The following is a 6,511-nucleotide window of genomic DNA, read 5'->3' as shown; positions in this document are numbered from 1 at the left end:
ACCCACGGGGGAGATTTTTCTCAGTTTTGTTTCAAGAGAAGATGTTCTAGTCCTAAAAACCAGTCTGATCACCAGTCTGATCATTGCAGCCACTGCAATGGTCCTTTGCCCTTTAACTTCTGCCTCCAGGAAGGACACTCAGCAACTTTTCTGGTCCCTTTTAGCAACTGGATAAGACCGTGCATTTCTCTGTGACAATATACCTGAGTTTAAAAAATATTTTCAATTTCATTTTTTTTGTACGCCACCACAGATTTCTAACACAACGTATGACTAAACTTCAGATGAATGCCCAGATAAAAAGTGCTTCGGGAATCACAGGGAGGGAGATGGATGTAAGATGACGAGGCCCTTCAGAGAGGGTCTGTGCTTGGAGGAGAGTGGGCAGTTGGTTAAGCCTTGGAAGGAAAACAGTTCATTGTAGGCTCCTACCCAATCCTATCCCTTCTCCCACCCTTTCCTTAAAACTCTTCTCCCGGCCTCTGCAAATGACAAAAGAACTCGATTTTGAGATGATTTTTAAAACCCTTGATGAACTGGTAACTGGCCACCCCCACTCCCCACCCAAGTCTGTCTAACCAGGCACCAGCGTTCCCTCCACCAGCTCCATCAGAGAGCCCAGCTGCGTGAGTGTCTAAAATCAAGAGACAAAGCATTACGGGAAGCAGGAGTCGCTGCCTGGACTGTGCAGAGTTGGCTTTTTTTTTTTTTTTTTGTGGCGGGGGAGCATGGGGTGGGAGGACTCCTACAATGAATTAAATTACAAATAGCAGGCAGCTGCAGCAGGAAGGGGCCTGAGTTTTCTGCCAAAGGGCTGTAATCTGTTTTGATGGCTACACATCCCTCGTGCACCGAAAAGGTGCTTTTCTGAGTCCTTGTTCCCAGCTGCTGGCCCTGGCTCACCAGGCCAGGCTTCCAGACCTGGGCAGGAAGTGAAGCTAGGATGAAGGCTTCCCAGTCAATGTCTGGTTCCTTTTGCATCATCCCAGACTGTTCCTGCGCTGGACTCACTCGGGTCCGGGGTTGCTTCATCAGATTGGCCGGATCTTCGGCCCATCGCTGCTCTGTGACCCCATGCCTAGCCGCGTCCCTCGCCTCCCTCCTCACCACAGCAAGAGGCTCCTCACTGCATGCTGGCAACGTCCTGATGCAGAAGACTGGCAGACCCGACCATGAACGTTCAGAGTGACCAGTAACGAGGCAGTGTCAATTTCCGCCCTGGGGCCAGTGAGCAATGGGGTTGGGGGAGGGTTGGGTGGTTGGGGTTGGGTGGGAGGCCCCCTTAGCTTTCCAAGGGCTCGGAGCAATGAGGCTGCAGAGCTGAGAGGGGAGTGGATCTGCACCTGGACCTAGCACTGCCCTGGGGCGGGGGGCCTCCGCAGCCCTGACCTCACCCTGACGCACACTCAGAAGGTCGGGAAGGTGAAGGAGACGATCACACCCCTGTGGGAGGCTGCCGGGCTCGGAGCCTGGTGGCCAGCCACTCCACTCCTGCATCCCACACCCACATCGACCCCGAGGTAACAGACATTGGTCATGCGAAGCCACTCAGTTCTGAGGTTACACAGCAATTGATGAGCAACACAGCGACGCTGGGACCTTCAGAGGACATGAAGGCCCCTCTGGGGAGGTGTGGCCCGCCTGCCTGCAGTGAACCCCGGGAGCTCTCTCTTCTCCCACAAACCGCACCCTCCCTTCCAGGTTTCATTCACAGTAGTCCAGGGTGACTGTTTCCTCTTGCCACTCTGACCCCATAGTTCAGGGGTCCCCAACCTCCGGGATCCAATGCCTGGTGATCTGAGGTGGAGTTGGTGTTATAATTAAGTGCACGATAAATGCAATGAGCTTGAATCACCCCGAAACCATTCTCCCTACTCCTGGCCCGTGGAAAAATTGTCTTCCATGAAACCAACCCTTGGTGCCAAAAAGGTTAGGGACGGCTGTCATAGTCATAGGAACATTCATTAAGACCCTTTAAGACTCTGCTCTCCAGCACCACCCCGCCCCCAGCCCCACGAAAGGAATCCCTCACCACATTCCTGCCTCACGACCTCCTGGAACCTTCTAGCCCCTTAAAGACAATGACTCCATGGACCCCTGAGGCATCCCCAGGTCTCGCGCGCTGAAAGTTGTCGACAACATCCCACTCACACTTTGCTCATCAACCTTGAGCCTCAGCCTCTTATCTGAGGAGAACCTCTCCATCAGCAATCAGCTTTTACAGCAGATACAGCACCTCTCTTTTAAAGGAGGTTTTGTGACAATATTCTCCTTAGGAGAGTAATCTAAGATCATTTTGGAAAAAGTGAAAAATCCATACAGCGATTGCTGTTGAGGTGTGCATGTGTTGTCAAAGCAAATTCACCATAAACAGTGAATAAGAAATGAAGCGCTGAAGTAATTTATTTTGTCATGGCCAGAGCTTGGAAATGAACCGGTTTGCACCCTCGAGGCTTTGTGTAATTAAGGCATTTCCTGGCAAACAACAGCTTAGGTCTTCTAGCAATATTCTGGACGCAGATGTAAGGGAGGAAAGGGATCTTTGTGGGCCTGTTTCTGTCTGACCAGAAAGAATCGGCCACGAGGCAGGGAGGATGGTGGAGAAAGGGAATGAACACAAAACACCTGCGCTCAGTGGGAACTTTGCTCGATGCCTGACGCCTGGGACCCCCGTGGCTCTCCCCCACCCACCCATCCCCAGAAACCTCTCTGTCCCCACAGGGGGAACCACGACCCCTTCCCCCGCTCACGCACCAGAGCTCTGCCTATACCCACGACCCTCTGAGACTACAGCCTGTTGTAATTAATTTGCAAGCACGGCTGTAAAAAATGCCGTCACCTGGGCTTAAAAGAACAGAAATTTATTCTCTTACTGTTCCGGAGGCTCAAGGTCCAAACTGAAGGTATCGGCCGGGTTCGTTCCTTCCTGGGGGCTCCGAGGAGCATCGTCCCTTGCCTCTCTCCCGGTGGCCGCCGGCGGCCCCTGGCATCCCTTGGCTTCTAGATACGTCCCTCCAACCTGTCTCCACCCTCCCGTGGCATTCTCCTTCGGGGTGTGTGTGTCTCCAGTGGCCTTCTTTCAAGGTCTCCAGTGATTGGACTGGACTCCCACCTTAATCCTTAATGAGCATGACCACATTTTACCATATTACATGAGCAAAGACCCTACCTTGAAATAGCATCTTGTTCTGGGGTTCCAGGTGAATCTAATTTGGGAAGGATGCTATCCTGTACATATGAGACCGACAGTCTCAGTCCACATTCAAACAATCCACATTTTTTTTTAATCATTAGTCTTGACAGCCCCTGAGTTATACCCACTGGGTTATAAATCCTCCATCGTGAGAAATAAAGGCAAGGGAAGAGATCATGAAAAGAAAAACTTAATCGGGTGGAGAGGGAGGTGGGAGGGGGGATCGGGATGGGGAATACATGTAACTCCATGGCTGATTCATGTCAATGTATGACAAAACCCACTGCAATGTTGTGAAATAATTAGCCTCCAACTAATAAAAATAATTGAAAAAAAAAAGAAAAGAAAAACTTGACACCTAAACTCTGCTGAAACATGTTAGATTAAACAAGTTTTCTGGAGGCTCCAGGAAAGCCTGGATGAGGATTTTGCGATTTTCCTTGTTGCTTGGAGATAGCAGGGGAGCAGTTCTTTGCAGGAGGAAAGTTTCTAAAACATCAAAAATGAAAGCAAATCTCCTGGAATCATAAGGGTGGATCACAGCTACCTTAGGCAAGAAAACAGTGCACTGAATGTTATACAACCTATAACATTGTCTTTAAGAAGAATTTTAAGGACATGGGAAAATGCTTACACTGTAACGCAAAACAAAAAAGCCAGGACTCAGAACTGACCACAGCCCGAGCTCGACCACACAATACAGAGGAAACGTTTCCAGAAAATAAGGATGGTGCCAACTGTGAGGTGGGGAGGTGAGGTAGAGACCTCTTGCCTTTTATTTCACACACTTCCGTGTTGCCTGAATACTTTTTCCCGAAACTTGGATGCAAGTGCTCAAAAGATATATAAACTTCTAGTTATACGATAAATAAGTACCTGGGATATAAAGTATGATTCATATAATTAACCTTGCTGTATGTTATATATGAAAATTTGTTCCATATAAACATTTTAAAGAGAGTATATCCTGAGTTCTCATCACCAGGAAACTTTTTTTCTTTTCTATCTATACAAGTTGATGGATAATCACTAAACTTACTGTGATTATCATTTCGTGATGTGAGTGAAATCATTATGCTGTACACTTTAAACTTATTTAGCGCTGAGTGTCAATTATATCTCAATAAAACTGGAAGAAAAAATAAACTTTACATTTTAAAATGGGTTTAGATTTACAGAAAAGTTGTAAAGATAATACAGATAATTCCTATATATCCAGTACCCAGTTTCCTCTATTATTAACATCTTGCATTTGTTACAACAAATGAACAATTTTAGTTAACCAATGTCAACTGTTTTTGGCTTTATGGCATGTGAATATCTTAGTTCCCCCACCAGGGATTGAGCCCACACCCTCTGCAATGGAACACAGAGTCTTAACCACTAGACCACCAGGGAAATCCGCCAATGCCTATTCTTTCACAGGACTTTTAAAGTGTTATCTAATATCTTTTTCCTGTTCCAAGAGGAGCCCATTCAGGACACCAGGTGACATTAGTGACTGTGTCTCCCTGGGCTCCTTTAGACTATGACACTTTCTTAGGCTTTCCTTGTTTTTGATGAGCTTGACAGTTTTGGAGAGTTCTGGTCAGATATTTGTAGAAGGTCCCTCACTTGGGGTTTATGTTTTCCCTCATGGTTAGATTGGAGTTACGAATTTGCGGGGGGCGGGAGGGGAAGATCACAAAACTTAAGTGTCATTCTCATCACATCATAGCTTGGAATAGATTACTTTTTAAAAAATTATTTGGTTTGTTTTTATTTGTTTTGGCCACACAGTTTGGCCTGCAGAATCTTAGTTCCTTGACCAGGGATTGAACGAGGGCCACGGCAGCGACAGGGCCGAATCCTAATGCCAGACCCCCAGACAACTCCCTATCTTACTTTCTGAATGAAACATAGAATAAAATTTATTTTAAATAGGGATTATGCTCCACAAATAGCAGTGTCTGACTCTGAGTGTAGATGATGGGGGTTTTCTTGATATCTTTCTTTATAGTCTTATATAAAAAGCATGAAGTATGTTTCATAATTGGAAAAATAATTAACAACAGCAGAAATCCACGTGCAAACATCCAGGAAGGGCATCAGAGGGGCTTGGCCATGGTCTGGTGCGGGAACAGATGTCAGCGTGATGGGGAACACGCCAGGCCGGCTGCTGGGAGCAGTCAAGATTACTAATGGCAGGACAGAAAGTAACAGCAACAAAAGGAGATGAGGGCCGGGGCTGGGAAGACAGTGCTAATGAGAACGCTGAGAAGCATTCCAGGCGAAAGGGTCACCCAAAAATGTAAGCAAGCCTGGAGCTAAGATTAGTTATAGCCAAATAAGTCTTGTAGGATTCAGGGGGTGCAGGCCGCTGGGTGAAACCTCGGGCACCTCCGCGTCTCCGAATCCGGCAACGCGATGCTTTATGTAAATACTGACTTTTTAGGGAAGACAGAGAGGAGCCTCTGTCTTTTTCCACTGCAGGGATTAAGAAAAGTTTATTGATTTTTAAACGGGCTGTTTCTAATCTGGCCTTATTTTAGATCTAATAAGACTGTTATCATTATTTTTTAATTGGGTACAGAGAAGAGAATGTGACGTCAACCCGTGGGTAAAGTATTTTTAATTGCTTTGGAAGATACTACGTTAAAACTGAGATGGTAGGTCACACGCAAGTCCCAGGGCACTGGTCCCACAAAGATACTCTACTGGAAGCGGTATTTCTCCCCAGCTTTTTGGTCCAGCATTAAAATGACTGGGCAGATGGGTTGGCATCCATATAATGGGGCAAATGACCACCACTTCCGGAGAAAGCAGCCTTTCAGGTATGCTTGGCAAACTCCTATTCCTTCTTCTGAAACCCAAATCATGTGTTGCGTGACATCTCAAATTCTCTCAGGCTTCAAAATATATCTCAGGTGGTAAAAATCACCTCCATTTCTACCTCACAAGTTATTATAAGAAACAAGTGAGCCGGTTTTCATGAAAGTGCTTCGGAATCCAAAAAGCACTGTGTAAATGCTGGGTGATGTTATTATAAAGATATCTGCAGGGAATTCCCTGGTGGTCCAGCGGTTAGGACTCTGTTCTCACCAGCAAGAGCATGGATTCAGTCCCTGGTCAAGCACTGCAGTGTTCACTGTAGCACTATTTACAATAGCCAGGGCATGGAAGCAACCTAAATGTCCATCCACAGAGGAATGAATAAAGAATATGTGATACCTGCATACAATGGAATATTACTCAGCCATAAAAAAGAACAACACAGTGCCACTGGCAACAACACAGGTGGGCCTAGAGATTGTCATAATGAATGAAGTAAGTTAGACA

The sequence above is a fragment of the Muntiacus reevesi genome, chromosome 10, assembly GCF_963930625.1.
Source record: "Muntiacus reevesi chromosome 10, mMunRee1.1, whole genome shotgun sequence".
Lineage (NCBI taxonomy): Eukaryota > Metazoa > Chordata > Mammalia > Artiodactyla > Cervidae > Muntiacus > Muntiacus reevesi.
This window is presented reverse-complemented; position numbering follows the sequence as displayed.